Source organism: Saimiri boliviensis, chromosome 4 (genome assembly GCF_048565385.1).
Source record: "Saimiri boliviensis isolate mSaiBol1 chromosome 4, mSaiBol1.pri, whole genome shotgun sequence".
Lineage (NCBI taxonomy): Eukaryota > Metazoa > Chordata > Mammalia > Primates > Cebidae > Saimiri > Saimiri boliviensis.
The window spans coordinates 145,472,147-145,492,805 of record NC_133452.1 but is presented as its reverse complement, the minus strand read 5'-3'; the positions used below and the strand labels follow the sequence as shown (position 1 = coordinate 145,492,805).

General features: G+C 45.1%; 1 long non-coding RNA gene across 3 annotated transcripts in view; it reads left to right on the top strand.

Annotated features, from left to right (window-relative positions):
- The window catches only part of LOC141584171 (uncharacterized), a 29,726-nt gene extending 9,292 nt beyond the window's left edge, over window positions 1-20,434 (top strand). The window contains exons 2-5 of one of the 3 annotated variants that reach the window (XR_012517107.1): window positions 5,061-5,172; window positions 13,644-13,756; window positions 15,629-15,745; window positions 20,124-20,434. This is a non-coding gene — a long non-coding RNA (uncharacterized LOC141584171). Of the gene's footprint in view, window positions 1-5,060; window positions 5,173-13,624; window positions 13,757-15,628; window positions 16,967-20,123 lie in introns of those variants that run through there. The other 2 variants (XR_012517106.1, XR_012517108.1) reach the window with 2 other exon arrangements.
- The last annotated feature ends 225 nt before the right edge of the window (window positions 20,435-20,659 follow it).

Here is a 20,659-nt window from a genome sequence, read left to right as displayed (position 1 = left end):
TCAGCCTCCCAAAGGGCTGGGGATTATAGGCGTGAGCTGCTGTGCCGGGCTAGAATTGAGATTGGAGGCATGAATTGAGTTGGCCAGGTGAAAGGGGGATGGCTAGAGAGCATTTCAGCAGAGAAGTCACTGGTGAGGCTTAGTGGTAGAGGGAGAAGTGTGTACCCAGATTGCTGTGGCTGGAGCATGGGGTGGCAGGGAATGGCCAGGGCCACATCCCAGGCTACGATAAAGATCTGTTTAGGCTTTATTCTAAGAATGAAGGGAATCCAAGGTCAGATTTTAAGCCTGGAGGCAGGGTGGACGCAGGGGCTGGTGGCCTGATCAGATCTGAATTTTAAAAAGGCCTCTCTGGCAGCAGAATAGAGGATTTCAGAGGACACAGGTAGAGGCAGGAAGCTAGCATTTATTTATTTATTTATTTATTTATTTATTTATTTATTTATTTATTTTTGTGAGACGGAGTTTCGCTCTCGTTACCCAGGCTGGAGTGCAATGGCGCGATCTCGGCTCACCGCAACCTCCGCCTCCTGGGTTCAGGCAATTCTCCTGCCTCAGCCTCCTGAGTAGCTGGGATTACAGGCACGCGCTACCATGCCCAGTTAATGTTTTGTATTTTTAGTAGAGACGGGGTTTCACCATGTTGACCAGGATGGTCTCGATCTCTTGACCTCGTGGTCCACCCACCTCGGCCTCCCAAAGTGCAGGGATTACAGGCTTGAGCCACCGCGCCCGGCGCATTTATTTGTTAATACAAACATGGGCTGGTACTGTATGTACTATTCTGAAACTTGCCTTTTTTATATTAGTTATTATGTCACCTTGATCTATTTCATTCAATTTTACAACTCAGTTCAATATTCCGTAGTATAGATGTGCATAGTCTATATAAGCATTGACAATATATTTAACCATTTCTGTATTGTTTCCATTTTTTCATCCTTACCAACTCTCTACTGGCAGGAACATCCTCGAACATGGGGTGGCAGGCAGAATTCTGAGATTAAAAAAAGGGTGTTGGCCGGGCAAGGTGGCTCATGCCTGTAATCCCAGCACTTTAGGATGCCAAAGAGGTCAGGAGTTCAAGACCAGTCTGGCCAACATGGTAAAACCCCGTGTCTACTAAAAATACAATTAGCCAGTCATGGTGATACACGCCTGTAATCCCAGCTACTTGCGAGTCTGAGGCAGGAGAATTGCTTGAACTGGGAGACAGAGCTTGCAGTGAGCCAAGATCATGTCACTGCACAACAGCCTTGGAGACAGAGTAATACTCCATCTCAAAAAAAAAAAAAAAAAAAAAGGGTCTCACTCTGTTGCCCAGGCTGGAGTGCAGTGGCACAATCTTGGCTCACTACAGCCTCAACCTCCCGGGCTCAGGCGATCCTCCCACCTCAGCCTCCTGAGTAGCTGGGACTACAGGCACACACCACCATGCTTGGCTGATTTTGTATTTTTTGTAGAGACAGGATTTTGCCATGTTGCTCAGGCTTGTCTCAAGCTCCTGGGCTCAAGTGATCCTCCTGTCTCAGCCTCCCAAAGTGCTAGGATTACGTATGTGAGCCATTTTGCCCAGCCAGAATTCTGATATTGCCCTGAGAATCCCACCCACCTCGGTTCCCCTTCTCTGTGTCATCCCTTCTTCTTGAGTGTGGGCAGGACACTGAAACTGGATGGCGTACAACCCTGTGATTGGGTTGATTGACTGGGATTATCCTGGGTGGGTCTGTCCTCATCAGGGGATCTCTTAAAAGGGGATCACTAAGGGGAGAGATTGGAAATGTGAGGGGGCATAAGGAAGGCAGTTATGAGGCCAGGTCATGTGAGCCCTCCCAGGACCTCTAGTTGCTGAGAGTGGGCCCTCTCTGACATCTAGCAGGAAAATGGACACCCCACATAACCACGAAAAAATGAATTCTGCCAACAACCTAAAGGAGCTCCGAAGCAATCTTTCCCTTGCTGAGCCTTCAGAGGAAAATGCAGTGGGCCGGCTGGTACAGTGACTCACTCCTATAACCCCAGCACTTTGGGAAGCTGAGGTGGGAGGATCACTGGAGGCCAGGAGTTCAAGACCAGCCTGGCCAACATAGGGACACCTCATCTCGACAAAAATTAAAAAGTTAGCTGAGGATGGTGGTGCACGCCCATGCTCCCAGCTACTTGGAAGGCTGATGTGGGAGGATTGCTTGAGCCCAGGAGGTTGAGGCTGCAGTGAGATGTGATTGTGCCGCTGCACTCCAGCCTGGGCAACAGAGGGAGACCCTGTCTCTAAAGAGAAAAAAAGGGCTGAGTGCAGTGGCCCACGCCTGTAATTCCAGCACTTTGGGAGGCTGAGGTGGGTGGATCCCTTGAGGTCAGGAGTTCGAGACAGTGTGGCCAACATGGTGAAAACCCATTTCTACTAAAAAAGTGCAAAAATTAGCCGGACATGGTGGTGGGGTGCCTGTAATCTCAGCTACTCAGGAGGCTGAGACCAGAGAGTTGCCTGAACCTGAGAGGCGGAGGTTACAGTGAGCTGAGATTACGCCACTGCACTCTAACCTGGGTGACACAGTGAGACTTCGTCTCAATTTAAAAAAAAAAAAGGAAAGAAAAAGAAAGAAAAAGGAAGGAAGGCAGGAAGGAAGGAAGGAAGGAGAAAGAAAGAGAAAGAAAGAAAGGAAAGAAGGAAAGGAAGAAAGGAAGGAAGGAAGCAAGGAAGGAAGGAAAGAAAAAATGCACCAGGCTAGTGGGGCAGAGAGGTACATGCCTATAATCCCAGCACTTTGGGAGGCCGAGTCAGGAAGATTGCTTGGGCCCAGGGGTTTGAGACCAGCCTGGGCAACAAAGAAAGACTCATCTCTAAAAAGAAAAAAATAAAGTAAAAATATTAAGAAAAGAAAATGCACTGGGCTGATACCTTGACTTAAATCTGGTGAGATCCTGACTGGAGGACTCAACTAAGCTGCGCCTGACTCTTAACCCTCAGAAGCTGTGAGATAGTGATTTTGTGTTGTTTGAAGCTATTTCGCAGTAATTTGTTACGTAGCAGTAGAAAACACCATGGTCATCTGCATACATTTCCCAGTGTTTCTCCCGGATAGAATAGGGAAGTGGATTTGCTGGAGTTCAAAGCTATGCACTTTAAAATTTTTAATAACTGTTTTCAAGTTGTTCCATAAAAGGTTGTGTCAATTTAAATGCCAGGAGGACAAAATATAAGTATCTATTTTCCCAAACTCTCACTGACTGATTATTAAGATTTTTAAAAGTTTTTAAAATCTGATGGGTAAAATGATTTCTCATTTTTGTTTAAATATTTGCTTCCTTCAATATTATTGAATGTGAGTTTCTTTTTCTTTTTTTGAGACAGAGTCGCACTCTGTCACCAGACTGGAGTGCAGTGGTATGATCTCAGCTCATTGCAACCTCCACCTCCCGCGTTTTGCCATGTTGGCCAGGCCGGTCTTGAACTCCTGATCTCAAGTGATCCACCCGCCTCAGCCTCCCAAAGTGCTGGGATTACAGGCGTGAGCCACCGTGCCCAGCCCAGCACTTTATTTTCTGTTGCTAACTAATGTTCTGTTGTATGGATAGACCCATATTTTGTTTATCCCTTCATCAATTGGTGGGTATTTGGGTTGCTTTCACTTTCTGACTATTATGAATAATGCTGCTGTGAACATTCTTGCGCAACTTTTTGTATAAATACATGTTTTTATTTTCCTAAGACTTGAATTGACGGGCCAAGTGTTCACTCCGTATTTCACATTTTGAGGAACTACTCAACTGCCGTTCAAAGCAGCTGCAGCGTTTCGAACTCCTACCATCGGTGTGGTAGAGTTCCAAGTTATCCACATTCTCTCCAGCACTTATTTTCTTTCTTTTCTTTTCTTTTTCTTTCTTTCTTTTTTTTTTTTTTTACTACAGCCATCCTACTGGTGTGAAGTGGATCTCACTGTGGTTTTGATTTGCATTTCCCTATTCGCTAACCATGGTGAGCATCTTTTCATGTACTTATTGGCTATTTGTATGTCTTCTTTGGAGAAATGTATGTTCAGATCCTTAGTTCATTTTTCATTTGAGCTGTTTGTCTTTTTATTGTGGCATTTCATTGCTTTCTTGGGAATAATTTCTTTAAAAAAATGCGTTAATTTTCACAGCTGTATTATTCACAATTAATTAGACCAGCACCATCTGATTGAAATACATTGCTAGCCACAAATGCAACCTGCATAGGTAATTTAAAATTTTCTAATAGCCACATTATAAAGGGAAGAAGAACAAGTAGAATTAATTTTAATAATAATTTTCTTTAACAATATAATTTATGGCTGGACGTGGTGGCTCACATCTGTAATCCCAGCACTCTGGGAGGCTGAGGTGGGTAAATCACTTGAGGTCAGGAGTTTGAGATCAGCCTTACCAACATGCTGAAACCCCATCTCTACTAAAAATACAAAATTAGCTGGGCATGGTGGTGCATGTCTTTAATCCCAGCTACTCAGGAGACTGAGGCAGGAGAATCACTTGAACCCCGGAGGCGAAGGTTGCAGTGAGCTGAGATTGTGCCATTTCACTCCAGCGTGGGCAACAAGAATGAAACTTCATTTCAAAAAGAAAGAAAGAAAGAAAGAAAAAACCAAATATATGTATATTTTTATTTAACCCATAATATTCAGAGTAGTATCATTTCAACTCAGACTCTATATAAAAAAATTATTTACAGGCTGGGCATGGTGGCTCATGCCTGTAATCCCAGCACTTTGGGAGGCTGAGGCAGGAGGATCACCTGAGGTCAGGGGTTCGAGACCAGCCTGGGCAACATGGTGAAATCCCGTCTCTACTAAAAATAGAAAAATTAGCCAGGCGTGGTGGCAGGCGCCAGTAATCCCAGCTACTTGGGAGGCGGAGGTTTCAGTGAGCTGAGATTTTGCCACTGCACTCCAGCAAGCCTCCGTCTCAAAATAAATAAATAAATAAAATAAAAATTATTTACATTGTTTTTTCTTGCATAAAATGTTTTAAGAGTACGTTTAACACTCTCAGCACCTCTCAATTCAGACTTAATTACATTCCAGGTGCTCAGTAGCCATGTGTGGCTCTTGATTGCCATTTTGAATGGTAAACATTCAATGGTTGGAATGTGGAGTACAGATGAGGCGATCAGGTTGGACTGGAGGCGAACAAAGGGTAAGTGCAGCACATGTTTAAATTTTATCATAAGTCTGTTGTTTTACTTGCCACTTTTCTTGAATTACATTTTGTTTTCTTTTGAGATGGAGTCTTGCTGTGTTTCCCAGGCTGGAGTGCAATGGTGCCATCTCTGCTCACTGCAACCTCCGCCTCCCGGGTTCAAGCGATTCTCCTGCCTCAACCTCCAAAGGAGCTGGGATTATAGGCACCTGCCATCACGTCTGGGTAATTTTGTATTTTTAGTAGGAACAGGGTTTCACCATGTTGGTTAGGCTGGTCTCGACATTCTGACCTCAGGTGATCCACCCACCCCAGCCTCCCAAAGTGCTGGGATTACAGAAGTGAGCCACTATGCCCGGCTGAATTACATGTTTTTATCTCTCTTGGCTTCATATTTGTTTGCTGAAGTGTATAATCAGGTTATTCTTTCTTTTTAAAATTTTTAAATTACCACTTGGTTAGGCTTACAAGATTACTCTTTCTGAAAATAATTTTAAGGGATAACTTTAAGTCTATGTCTGAATATGTTTATTTTACCTACATTGCTTCAACGCTAATTTGCCTGGGTGTGAATGTCCAATTTCAAAAAAACCTATAGAATTTGTAAGACAGTCCTCAACTGTCTCATAGCTTCTTGTATTGTTGATCAGATCTTTAATACAAATCTGATTTAATACAAATCTGATTTTTATTTTATTTTTTATTTAAAAAGGCTCACTAGCAATCTAAGGCAGCATATCTAACTTTCATTCCTTCGTAGGCAATCTGTTCCCCCCACCCCTCTTCCCAGGAAGTTTAAAAATATGCCCTTTATCTTTGGAGTTTTAAACTCTAACCACATATTTACAGTGACTTTTTCATTATTTTTGTACATTATTTATTGAGCCCTTTTAATATGGAGACATGAATCTTCTTTTTTAGCCCTGGGAAATAGTCTTCTATAATTTCTTTTTTTTTTTTTTGCGGAGGACAGAGTTTCGCTCTGTTGCCCAGGCTGGAGTGCAGTGACTGGATCTGAGCTCACTGCAATCTCAGCCTCCTGGGTTTGAACGATTCTCCTGCCTCAGCCTCCCGAGTAGCTAGGATTACAGGCATGCACCATCATATCCAGCTAATTTTTGTATTTTTACTAGAGACGAGAGTTTCACCATGTTGGCCAGGCTGGTCTTGAACTACTGACCTCAGGTGATCAACCCATGTCAGCCTCCCAGAGTGCTGGGATTATAGGTGTGAGCCACTGTGCCTGGCCTTCTGAAATTTCTTTGTCTTCTGAATCCTCGCTGTCCTGTCCTTCTGGAATCCCGTAAGCTTTGAACTTTATTTTCTTTTTTCTTTTTTTTTTTTTTTGAGACGGAGTTTCATTCTTGTTACCCAGGCTGGAGTGCAATGGCGCGATCTCGGCTCACCGCAACCTCCGCCTCCCGGGTTCAGGCAATTCTCCTGCCTCAGCCTCCTGAGTAGCTGGGATTACAGGCACGAGCCACCATGTCCAGCTAATTTTTTGTATTTTTAGTAGAGACGGGGTTTCACCATGTTGACCAGGTTGGTCTCGATCTCTCGACCTTGTGATCCACCCGCCTCGGCCTCCCAAAGTGCTGGGATTACAGGCTTGAGCCACCGCGCCCGGCCTGAACTTTATTTTCTATTTAACGAGTTCATTCTTCATGGACACCCGTCTGTGGTTCATTTCATCAGCTGAATTTTCCCTCGGCAATTATTGGAAGTCTTCAATTTCCAATGATTCTGATGGCTTCTTTTTCTGAGCAGCCAGTCATTCATGGGTTTGGCATCCTTGTGCGTCTGTCTTGGGAAACTAATTACTCTTAATTAAAGGTTCTCATCCTTTTCCTATGGCACTTATTTCCTCAAGGTCTAATTTCTTCAGTGCATCAAGTTTAGTGTTTGTAATTCATTCATTGTTTTTCTCAAATGTGTGTGGATCACTGGTTATCTTTTTTTTTTTTTTTGAGATGGAGTCTCCCTTTTGTCACCCAGGCTGGAGTGCAATGATAATCTCAGCTTACTGCAACCTCCATCTTCCAGGTTCATGCGATTATCCTGCCTCAGTCTCCCGAGTAGCTGGGATTTCAGGCGTGTGCCACCATGCCGGGCTAATTTTTGTATTTTTAGTAGAGATGGGGTTACACCATGCTGGCCAGGCTGGTCTTGAACTCCTGACCTCATGTGATCCACCCACCTGGGCCTCCCAAAGTGCTGGGATTACAGGCGTGAACCACCACGCCCATCCCTGGTTACATTTTACATGCTAGATGGGGATCTGGAGACCGGCTGGCTATTGGTAGCTGGTGCATATTGTTCAGCCCTACTGAGAATCACTTAGTTTCTGGCAGTGAACCTGGGTACTGACCATGGGAATCAGAACTTGGTGGCTGTATGGGGGAAGAGAAGGGCAGATGAGATAAATAGAGTCTGGAGTGCAGACGAAAGGGTTGGAATGTGGAATACAGATGAGGGGATCAGGTTGGACTGGAGGAGTACCAAGGGTAAGTGCAGATGTAGAGAGGTTGTAGTAGGAGTAGGCTTGGTGAGGTGGAGGGTTGATAAAATTCAAGCCTTAATGGTGTCTTTTAACTGTGAGCAGCACAAAGCCAGTGTAGAGATTGCGCTTAGGAATTAAGATGAATTGGCTGGGTGTGGTGGCTCACACTTGTCATCCAAGCACTTTGGAGGCCAAGGCGGGCAGATCACCTGAGGTCAGGAGTTCAAGACCAGCCTGACCAACATGGTGAAACCCCGTTTGTTTGTTGGTTTGTTTGTTTTGTTTAAAGGAATTAAGATGAATTGAAATAATAAATAAATGTCAAAGGCGAGGAGACCATTTTGAGGTGGTTGCAACAGTTAAGGTGAATGACAGCTGTAACTAGGATGGTGGCCATGGCAAAGGAAAGGCGGGGGGCATATTCTAAAGATGTGGAGGAAATGACACAGCCTGGACTTCATTGCTCAGTGGGGAGTAGAGAGCAAGGAAGAGGGCGAGTGGCTGGGGACTCTAGTCTGGATACACGGGCGACTGCACTCACACAGAGAACTTCAGAAGGAAACAGTTTGGGGAGGACGGTGAGCAGTTTGGGGAGGACGGTGAGCAGTTTGGGGAGGACGGTGAGCAGTTTGGGGAGGACGGTTGAGCAGTTTGGGGAGGACGGTGAGCAGTTTGGGGAGGACGGTTGAGCAGTTTGGGGAGGACGGTGAGCAGTTTGGGGAGGACGGTGAGCAGTTTGGGGAGGACGGTGAGCAGTTTGGGGAGGACGGTGAGCAGTTTGGCCCCACTGAACCTGAGCGGCCCTGTGACATCGGGTGGGCAGCCAGGTCGGAAGCGTGGCTGCCGCACTCAGCAGGGAGGTCAGAAGCTCAGAGATAGCCTGGAATTTATCTGCATAGAGCACCCACAGGGGTGGAACTGCTGAGAAAGAGATCCAGGCCAGAGCTTTGAGGAACTCCTAGAGGGTGAGGGGATAAAGAGGAAGCAGTAAAACAATCTAGAAAGGAAAAAAGAAGGAAAACCAGAGCAGTCCAGAGTCATGGAAGCCAAAGGAAGGAAGTTTAAGAAGGAAGTGAGTGGTCAGTAGCGTGAAATGCACTAAGAAAGTAAATTGCAACGACAATAAAATAATGATAGTGGCCAGGCGTGGTGCCTCACGTCTGTAATCCCAGCACTTTGGGAGAGCAAGGAGTTTGAGACTAGCCTGGCCAACATGGTGAAACCCCCTCCCCCGTCTCTACTAAAAATACAAAACTTAGCTGGGTGCAGTGGTACATACCTGTAATCTCAGCTACTCAGTTGGCTGAGGCATGAGAATCGCTTGAACCCGGGAGGCAGAGGTTGTAGTGAGCCACTGCACTCCAGCCTGGGCAATAGTGCGAGACTCTGTCTCAAAAATAAATAAATAGAAAGAAAGAAAGAAAGAAAGAAAGAAAGAAAGATAGTAATTGCATATGGGTGCTTACTCTGTGCCTGGCTCTGGTCTAGGCCCTTTACTTATATATATTTATGTAAGCCTTATAACTACCCCATACAGTGGGTATTGTATTGTCTCCCATTTTACAGACAGGGAAACAAACCAGAGAGGTAAGCAACTTGACCCACACGTCACACAGATGGCGAGCTGGATGCCATGTTGGCTGTAGGACCTACATCCTTATGAAATACTGCATCTCTTTTTAAAGGACTAGCGTATTTCTGATGTAAATCTGTATTTCTGACATAAGTCTATATTTTATATCCATAGATCCTAAGTTGGAATAATCAGCTTCTTTCCTTTACCCATTGAGCTTTGGAGAATGAGAAAACCATGGCTTCACATGGAAGAATGTGAAGAATGTTAATACATTTTAGTAACTGAAAAACAGTGTAAAATTTGGATCTTTAAACAGAGAATTTATTCCACACACTTGGTCCTTGTTATTAGGGGAATTCATTGCCTCGACACTACCCACAATAGAAAAGCCATCAAAGCCGGGCATGGTGGCTTACGCCTGTAATCCCAGCCCTTTGGGAGGCCAAGCTGGGAGGATCGCTTGAGCTGAGGAGCGTAAGACCAGCCTGAACTATATTGGCGGGGTCCACACACACACACAAACTGTCAAGTGAGTTTAGTAAATGATGATCATGTCAGTCCTGCTCTGAGGCCCCCAGATGATGCCACTGTGCTTGGCATGGTATGTGAGGCGTGGCACATGAGAACCTTGGTGTGGCATGGGAGAATCTTGTTGGCCTTGCCCTGGCCCACGTCTCTGGGCTTGCCTCTCTCCATTCCAGCTGATGCTCGGCACCCAGAACGGCCACCCGGAATGGCTTTGCATCGCCGGGGCCACCTCTCACGGGGCCTGTGCACATGCTGCCTCCTTCAAACCTTCTTCCTTCCCCCACTCCCTGGGCTGACCATGCAGCTAGTTGACCACTCTAAAACACAAATTTAGGCTGGGCACTGTGGTTCACGCCTGTAATCCCAGCACTTTGGGAGGCCAAGGTGGGCAGATCACCTGAGGTCAGGAGTTCGAGACCAGCCTGGCTGACGTGGTGAAACCCTGTCTCTACTAAAAATTAAAAAAATTAGCCAGGCATGGTGGCTAACGCCTGTAATCCCAGCTACTCTGGAGCCTGAGGCAGGAGAATTTCTTGAACCCAGGAAGTGGTGGTTTCAGTGAGCTGAGATCATGCTACTGCCCTCTAGCATGGGTGACAGAGGAAGACCCTGTCTCAAAAAAGAAAATAAAAACCACAAATCTGATTTTGTCACTCTCTGGCTCAAAACCTTTAATGATTTCCCACAATGCACACAATAAAATCCGAATTTGTAATCATCCAACTTTGTAACCATCCAAATTTGTAAGCTTTGCTGGATCTGGCCATTGTTTGAACTGCTGACCTGAGCGCCTTCATGCTTCCTTGGCCCACTTAAATTCTGGCCACACTGCTCTTTTTTTCTGCTACTTTAACAGCACAGCAAGCTTGTCCTTGGCTCAGGCCATTTCTTCTCTGCTTGAAAAGTGTTTCCTGGCCAGATGCAATGGCTCACACCTGTAATCCCAACATTTTGGGAGGCCAAGTCAGGCTGATTAAGGCCAGGAGTTCGAGACCAGCCTGGCCAACATGGTGAAACCCTGTCTCTTCAAAAAATACAAAAATTGACTGGGTATGGTGGCACACACCTGCAATCCCAGCTACTCAGGAGGCAGAGGCAGGAGAATCACTTGAATCCAGGAGTTGGGGGTTGCAATGAGCCAAGATCGTGCCACTGCACTCCAGCCTGGGTGACAGAGCAAAAAAAAAAAAAAAAAAAGAAAAGCATTTCCTTTCATCTTATCATTAGGGTCTCAGCATGAAAATCACCGACTCACGCCTGTAATCCCAGCACTTTGGGAGACCAAGACTGGGGGGGATATCTTGAGCCTTGGCGTTTGAGGCCAGCCTAGGCAACATAGCAAGACCCCAACTCTACAAAAAATTAATCGATTAGCCAGGCGTGGTGGCACATACCTGTACTCCCAGCTACTCAGGAGGCTGAGGCAGCAGGATCGCTTGAGCCCAGGAGTTCAAGGCTGTAGTGAGCTGTGATCATACTACTGCACCCCGCCCTGGGAAACAAAGCAAGACCCCTTCTCTCTAAAAAAAAAAAAAAAAAAAAAAAAAAGTGTTTGTGTATATATATATATATATATATATATATATATATACACACACACACACACATATATACACACATACACGTATGTATATATATATATACACTTGTGTATGAGTATGTGTATATACACAAGTGTGTGTATATTTGTGTGTGTGTATATATACACACACATATTATAATATATATATTTTATAAAATGTAGATTTTCTATTTATATCATTATATATAAAATATTTTAAATGAGATATGTGTTCTATACTTTGTTTTTAAAAAGTATATATATACCTCCCTGGCCCCTGGAACACTCTCTGTCATATTCCTCTATCCATTAGCGACCTCTTCCCCATGCTGTATTTCAGCACTTAGAGCAGTGTCAGGCACATGATAATCACTCAGTTAATGCCAGTTGAATGGATGTAAGTGTTAGGGTCACCTCCTCCAGGCACTCTTCCCTACCTCCAGCTGCTCAACCCCTTTCTTGGTTTAGGCTCTGCTCTGATGTGCTCACATGGAGCCTGGGCTTCTCTAGGTTCTAGCACCTTCACACTGGGTTGTAACTGTGTCCTGGCACGATTGCCCCATAGCCCATGAGCCTGGAGGTCCCAGGTAACTCATCTTGATACTCATTCCCAGAGTGTGGCAGAGCACAGACCTGCAACCAATGTCTGTTAGATATGAAGGAATGAGGAAAGGGGAAGTGAGAACGATTCTCAAAGTTGAGAGTCCCCTCCTCCTGTGACTCCAAGAAAACGTGCGGCTCCTCCTGGCAGAAGCAGGAAGTCACCCTTGTTCCAAAGCAAAGGCCCGGCATCTGCACCCCTGGCTGCTCATTTCTAGATCTGTCAGTTCAGGACAAACGTTTGCCAACCTTTCTGGGAGAGGCAGGTACTGGAGGGTCCCTGTGAAGGCAGGCCAAAAGGGACAGATTGCCCTGGGCCGTGTCCTCTGGAGGAGAGGGTATTGTCCAGAAACCAGCCTGGCTGATATTTATCTGCCTTTCGGTGAAATTGTAGGGTGTAAAGTGGAACAATACAATGGTTTAACAATCGCCATCTGCAAAACTATTTTGGACAAAAGCCTAGACCAGAGCCAGGCACAGAGTAAGCACCCATATGCGATTACTATCTTTATTTATTTATTTATTTTTGAGACAGAGTCTCGCACTGTTGCCCAGGCTGGAGTGCAGTGGCTCACTGCAACCTCTGCCTCCCAGGTTCAAGCAATTCTCATGCCTCAGCCAACTGAGTAGCTGAGATTACAGGTATGTACCACTGCACCCAGCTAAGTTTTGTATTTTTAGTAGAGACGGGGGGGTTTCACCATGTTGGCCAGGCTAGTCTCAAACTCCTGACTTCAGGTGATGTGCAAATCTTGCTCTCCCAAAGTGCTGGGATTACAGACGTGAGCCACTATGACTGGCTAGCTTTTGTATTTTTAGTAGAGACAGGGTTTCACCGTGTTGGCCAGGCTGGTCTTGAGCTCCTGACCTCAGGTGATCTGCCTGCCCCAGTCTCCCAAAGTGCTAGAATTACAGGAGTGAGCCACCGCGCCCGGCCCATAAAATATTTTTAGTACAGATGGAGTCTTGTTATATTGCCCAGGCTGGTCTCAAACTCCTGGACTTGAACGATCCTCCTCCCTCAGCCTTCCCAAGTGCTGGGATTTCAGGTGTGAACCACTGGCCTGGTCTCCTGGACTCTTCAAATCTGGCAGACCAGCCCACACATCATACCCCTGATACCCCTGCCCGCGTTTGCATTCCTCCTGCTCTTGGTTCGGATCCCTTGGTCCTGGCCTCCTGCTTGATCTACCCTGTCCTCTTTTGGCCTCCTAGATGTGCTACCTTCTCTCATTGGCTACCTTTATTTAGATCTCTGGGTCCCAGTGTGGTTTCTGGCTTTCCTGGAGCCCAGCCCTCCTGCCAGAGCATGTTGTAGAGACAGGCAGCCCCTTTGCTTTGATGCGACTTTCCTTCAAGTGAGAGGGGCTTGATGGAGAGAACAGGTTGAAGGGACAGGTTCTGAGGAGCATTGCAGAGGCCAAACCCTCTCTCATAGCCCTGCTAAAAAGCCTCTAGGAAACCTGCAGAAGACCGAGGATCTGAGCCATATTTGTTAAACAAAAAACTCTAGTTGCAAAACAGGGTATAAACCACATATGTAAATGCTTGGAAAAGGTGCTGGAAGAATATACACCAGCGTGATCAAAGGGATATTCCATGCCTCCCTTTATTCTCGTAATAGCAGAGGTGTGCTAATATAATGTGTCTTGTGTATATACTTTTTCTTTTTTTTTTGAGACAGTCTTACTCTTGTTGCCCAGGCTGGAGTGGCCTGACCTTGGCTCACTACAACCTCTGCCTCCTGGGATCAAGCGATTCTCCTGCCTCAGCCTCCTGAGTAGTGGGGATTACTGGCATCTGCCATCACGTTCAGGTAATTTTTGTATTTTCAGTAGAGACAGGTTTTGTCATGTTGGCCAGGCTGGTCTCAAACCCCTGACGTCAGGTGATCCACCCACTTTGGCCTCCCAAAGTGCTGGGATTACAAGTGTGAACCACTGCACCCAGCCCCATGTATACTTTTTTTTTTTTAATGGAAAAATAAAACCAAGCTTACAAGTGCTGGAAAGGGCAACCTTTATTGGTGTCTCCGACAATCGCAATCCAGTTCTGGGGGTTGTCCATTCAGTGGTAAGATCCTTAAGAGAGGACTGCAGTGTGGGCTCTGTGGTTAGGTGCTAGCTTAGAGCAGTCCAGTGTGCTTCCTTAGGCTGCTGAGACACAGAATAGGAAGCCTCTGGGGAGCACTGGAATAGGTCATATGAGCTTGGCCTCCTGGGACATGGGAGAGGATAAAGCCAATGTTGGCTCAATGAACAATTACCTTGCCAGTGAAGCAAGCCAGATATTACCACCATGGGAATTGGAGTAATGCCACTATTTTATTTTATTGTTTAGATTAATTTGGTATGAACTTATTATATTTTGTTATTGTGGACTTTACTTAATCACATACTATAGGCATCACAATGGCAGGGCCCCAGAAATACTGTTTTCTGGATTCTCTCCAGAGCATGGTTGATTCCAAGTTTAATAAACTATACAGGTAATGTGTGTAAACTGTCTTAATTACTGTGATATCTGGCTGTGAAAAAAAATTATAAAAAAAACTTTTTGTAGAGATGAGATTTCACTATGTTGCCCGAGCTGGTCTTGAACGCCTGAGCTTAAGAGGAGGGGTAGGCATGGTGTGAGTGGCCAGGCGTGAGTCATCATGCCTGGCTAGGCTTCTTTTCTTTTCTTGTCTTGTCTTGTCTTTTCTTTTTGAGACAGGGACTGACTCTGTTGCCCAGACTGGGGTGCGGTGGTGCAATCTCAGCTCACTGAAACCTCCACCTTCCCTGCTCAAGCCAACCTCCCAGCTCAGCTTCGCTAGTAGCTGGGACCATAGGCACATGCCACCATGCCTGGCAATTTTTTTTTTTTTTTTTTTTTTAGAGATGGGGATCTCATCATGTTGCCCAGGCTGGTCTCAAATTCCTGGGCTTAAGCAATCCTCCTGCCTCAGCCTCCCAAGGTACTGGGATTACAGGTGTGAGCCACCAGCTCCACGACTTTTTTTTTTCTTTTTTAAAAATAGAGACGGGGTTTCGCCATGTTGGCCAGGCTGGTCTTGAAGCCCTAACCTTGTGATCTGCCCACGTTGTCCTCCCAAAGTGCTGGGATTACAGGCATGAGCCACCTTGCCTGGCCTTCCTCTGACTTTTTAATTTAATTTAATTTATTTTTTTGAGACAGGGTCTTGCTCTGTTGCCCAGGCTGGAGTGCAATGGTGTGATCTCTGCTCACTGCAACCTCTGCCTCACAGGTTCAAGCAATTTCCAGCTAATTTTTATATTTTTAGTAGAGATGCAGTTTCACCATGTTTGCCAGGCTGGTCTCAAACTCCTGACCTCAAGTGATCCTCCTGCCTCAGCCTCCCGAAGTGCTATGATTACAGGCATGAGCCACTGCACCTGGCCTGACTTTGTTTTAATTACTCAGTTTCTACATTCTCTTGACTCACCTGCAGATATAACAGTAAATCTCATATCTTATTGCCCAATTAGCTGTTGTTTTATTATTTTATTATTTTATGTTGTTTTATTATTTTTTAACAAATAGCAGGCTTTCTGGTCTCATCGGCCTTGATGTTGGGATTGCAAAAGGCTCTATCCATCATTCGTGGTTATCGTGAAATATAGTTGTAGGTATGCGCTTTCCTTGGTCTACCGTAATTCTCTTTTCAAATCTCGTTCTTCCGCAGGCGTAAGAGGGAACCACTTCACGGCTTTGGAACTGGAGGTAGAAACAACACTCTGCCGAAGAACTGAGCTCGGTTGCTGTGTTTATAGAAAGCAGTCTCTGACCCGAGGACTGTCAGGTGCTCGTGCCCGTAAGCCGGGTCATAGTGGAGTTCTCTTAGTCTTAGAACACTGCATTTTGCTGACAGAATTCCTTCACCTCTATCATGAAACACATTTGGGTGCTGGAGAGATTGAAATCTGTTGAAACAAAATGATTTCCTCAGTTGATGATGCATTTGGGCATTTTCCATTCTTGCTAATGAAAAAAAGAGTCTTTGCTCATGTGACTGAGAAAGCCCAGTGAAAGGATACCACAAACATCCAGAACTGACTCCTGGCCCCAAACCATGGGTGGCGAAGTCCTATATTTTGACATGAAGCACAACATGCAGTGACGAGCTGCCTGAGTTGATCTTTGGCCTTTTCTAGCTTGACTTTTCTGGGTCTTTCGTATCTGAACACTGGGGATTGACTACCCCTGGATGCCTGACGCTTTTCAAGAGGCGATTGTTTCCTCATGGCGTGTCTATGCTGACAATTCCTGGAGACTCCGCTTCCTCTTTGAGTTCCCCTGTGCAGGCTCTATTCCCTGCAAGCCCCACTCTAAGCTTAAATTGTTTCATGGAAAACCAGTCTTGCAAGACAAAGGGTTGTGGGTCAACAATGGCTTTCCCTTGGAGCTATTTTTATTTTACTAGGAGATTCCTGGTAAAATTACCAGTGCCTTCATCTAAGTAAATAAATCTCTGGTGTAGGGAATTTGAGGTATGTGGCATGACAAGTTGGGTAGATAATTTGGCCTGGGAGGGGGGTTCTTTTCAACAGCCCCCTCTCCCCAAATGTAGGAACTAAACATTTTACAAATCATTCTAGTTAAGTCTCTTCCTGTCTGTTTCCTTGTCTATAAATAAATAGAGATGATGATTTTATAACTGTTTCCTGCTCTAACATTTTCTGATTCCATGAAATAAGTGATTTCCTGGTCCAGTGAGATAGAAGTCATCTACTTTATTTTCTCAGACACATATGGCTCACCAATTTTTAGAATTTGTATTGCATTTTTGTACGCCCGGGTTTCTAGTAGCATTATTCACAATAGCCAAAAAGTGGAAGCAGCTGGACTGTCTACTGATGGATGAATGAATAAACAACACATGGTATATACCTACGTGGACTATTATTCAGCCTTAAAAAGGAAAGAAATGCTGTTAAATGCTACATCAGTGAACCTTGGAGACGTTATACTAAGTGAAGTAAGCCAGTCACAAAAAGACAAACATTGTATGCTTCTACTTTTTGTTTTTATTTATGTATTTTTTAGATAGAGTCTCACTCTGTCACTCTGGCTGGAGGGCAGCTGTGTGATTTCTGCTCACTGGGACCTCCGCCTCCTGGGTTCAAGTGATTCTCCTGCCTCAGCCTCCTGAGTAGCTGGGATTATAGGCACATGCTACCATGCCGAGATAATTTTTGTATTTTTAGTAGAGACGGGGTTTCACCGCATTGGCCTGGCTGATCTCAAACTCCTGACCTCAAGTGATCCTCCCACCTTGGCTTCCCAAAGTGCTGGGATTTAAGGCATGAGCCACGATGCCCAGCTCCTTTTTTTTTTTTTTTTTTGAGAGACAGGGTTTCTTTTCTTTTGAGACAAGGTCTCACTCTGTTGCCAAGGCTGGAGTGCAGTGGTGCAATCATGACTCACTTCAGCCTCAACCTTCTGGGGTCAAGTGATCTTCCCACTTCAGCATCTCAAGAAGCTGAGACCACAGGCCTGTGCCACCATGCCTGACTAATTTTTATTTTTATTTATTTTTTTGTAAAAAATGTCTTGCTATGTTGCCTAGGCTAGTCTCAGACTCCTGGGCTCCAAGCCATCCTCCTGCCTCAGCCTCCCAAAGGGTTAGGATTACAGGTTACAGCCACTGTGTCCTGTTGAGACTGGGTTTCACTGTGTTTCCCAAGCTGAAGTGCAGTGGCATGCTCATAGTTCTGTGTAGCATCGATCTCCTAGACTCAAGCAATCCTCCTGCCTCAGCCTCCCAAGTAGCTGGGACCACAGGCACGTACCATCATACCTGGATAATTTTTTAATGTTTAGGTAGAGATGGTGGTCTATGCTGCCGAGGCTGGCCTCAAACTCCTGGCTTCAAGTGATCCTCCTGCCTAAGCCTCCCAAAGTGCTGGGATTATAGGGATGAACCACAGTGCCTGGCCCAGATCAATTTTTAAATTGTAGATCACCGAACAGGAAGGCACGTGATATATTTTGCCAAGTTTTACTACTCACTTAAATGGAACAGATGTGCTATGATACAGAAAATGTGTAGGTAATGTATGTAATGGTATCCTCGATTTCTCATTCTTGTGATTATGAAAAAAAGATCTAAGCAAGCTCTTTGTACCCCTCAAGCACTAAATTTAGATTTGGAATTTCCTTTTAAACAAACACTTAGTATAAAACATATAAGAACTTATTAAAAGGAAATAATGAGGCTGCATTCATTCCTTCTAAATAAGAGTCTCTGCATGCATCTGAGATGAGTCCAGAGGTCACTGTTTAATGTGGCCTTGGACCAGTCATCATGTCGCTATACAGATAGGAACACAGCATCAAGGCAGGGCAGGCGGGAGCTGAAAGGGAGGGAGAGCATTGAGACAAAACCAGCATGGTCATTTAGTTTTTTTTTTTTTTTTTAGATGGAGTATTGCTCTTTATCCAGGCTGGAGTACAGTGTTCATGATTTCAGCTCACTGCAACCTCCACCTCCTGGGTTCAAGCGATTCTCCTGCCTCAGCCTCCTGAGTAGCGGGGATTACAGGCATGTGCTACCACAGCTGGCTAATTTTTGAATTTTTCTGATAGAGACGGGGTTTTGTCATGTTGGCCACATTGGTTACAAACTCCTGACCTTAGGTGATCCACCCACCTTGGCCTCCCAAAGTGCTAGGATTACAGGTATAAGCCACCACACCAGGCCTAATTTTCTCTTAATGCAACGTTTTTTTTTTTTTTCCTATCAGAGTAAAATACACATTTACAAATAATTTTTCTTAACTTTTTTTTTTTTTTTTGAGACAGAGTTTTGCTCTTGTTGCCCAGGCTGGAGTGCAATGGCGTGATCTCGGCTCACTGCAACCTCCACCTCCTGGGTTCAAGCGATTCTCCTGCCTCAGCCTCCCGAGTAGCTGGGATTACAGGCATGCGCTACCACGCCGGGCTAATTTTCTATTTTTAGTAGAAGCGAAGTTTCTCAATGTTAGCCAGGCTGGTCTTGAACTTCCGACTTGAGGTGATCTGCCCACCTCCGCCTCCTAAAGTGCTGGTGTTGCAGGAGTGAGCTGGCTGGGAGCGGTGGCTCATGCCTGTAATCCCAGCACTTTGAGAGGCCGAGGTGGGTGGATCACAAGGTCAGGAGTTCGAGACCAGCCTGGCCAAAATGTTGAAACCCCCATCTCTACTAAAAATACAAAAATTAGCTGGGCGCGGTGGCATGCGCCTATAATCCCAGCTACTCAGGAGGCTGAGGCAGGAGAATTGCTTGAACCTGGGAGGCAGAGGTTGCAGGGAGCTGAGATCGCGCCATTGCCTGGGTGACAGTGAGACTCTGTCTCAAAAAAAAAAAAAAAAAAAAGGAGTGAGCCATTGTGCTGACCTCATTTTTTATTTTCGTAAAATATACATAATATTTGCCATTTTAGCCGGGCGCGGTGGCTCAAACCTGTAATCCCAGCACTTTGGGAGGCTGAGGCGGGCGGATCACGAGGTCGAGAGATCGAGACCATCCTGGTCAACATGGTGAAACCCCGTCTCTACTAAAAATACAAAACATTAGCTGGGCATGGTGGCGCGTGCCTGTAATCCCAGTTACTCAGGAGGCTGAGGCAGGAGAATTGCCTGAACCCGGGAGGCGGAGGTTGCGGTGAGCCGAGATCGTGCCATTGCACTCCAGCCTGGGTAACAAGAGCGAAACTCCGTCTCAAAAAAAATAAAAAAATTTTTTTAAAAATTATATATATATATTTGCCATTTTGACCATTTTTAAGCATGTGGTTCAGTGGCACTAAGCACCTTCCACACTCACATTGCAGTGCAGCCAGTTCCACCATCTATCTCTAGAACTTTTTCATCTCCTCAGACCATCCCCGTTAAACACCAGCTCTCCATCGCCCCTTTTCCAGTCCCTGGCAATCACCATTCTACTTTTCTCTGTGAATTTGATGGCTCTAGGAACCTCGTACAAGTGGAATCATACAGTACGTGTCTTTTTGTGCCTGGCTTATTTCACTGAGCGTAACATCATCAAGGTTCATTCGTGTTGCAGCATGTGACCGGATTGCCTTCCTTTACGGGCTGAAAGATATTTTATTGCATCCATCTACATATTTAGTTTATCCCTTCGTCTGTCAATGTATATTTGGGTTGTTTCTCATTATAGATGATTTTGAAAATTACAGAAACATGAAAAGAAAAGGAGAAAAGGAGCTGTGTCATCTCATTGCTGGAGGCAGCTGCTGTTAACATCTTATGGCAAACCCTGAGCTTCATGGGCGACTCTTCACAATTGTAAGCAACGAATATCTTCGTCTGAATTTCTGATCATGATTCTTATAAAGGGAATGACTGGGGGAGGGAATGATGGAGGTGGGCATGGGTTCAAAAACCATCTTATCAGGTAGTATGTTCACTACTTGGGTGACAGGATTATTAGAAGCCCAAACCTCAGCATCAGCTAATAAATATATCCATGTAATAAACCTGCACATGTACCCCCTGAATCCAAAATAAACAAATAAATAAATAAAAGAGAATCGCCGGGCCAATGGCTATGGATGACTTAGAGCACTTGATGGACAATGCCAAAAGGGCTTCCAGAAATAACTCTGAAATTTTAGCCCTAGGAAACTGAGGAGCACAGAGGCTTCCTTTGTGTCTTTGTGATTCTCTTTATAGTGAGAAAATATGCCAATAAAAAGCCGAATTTATGCATTTA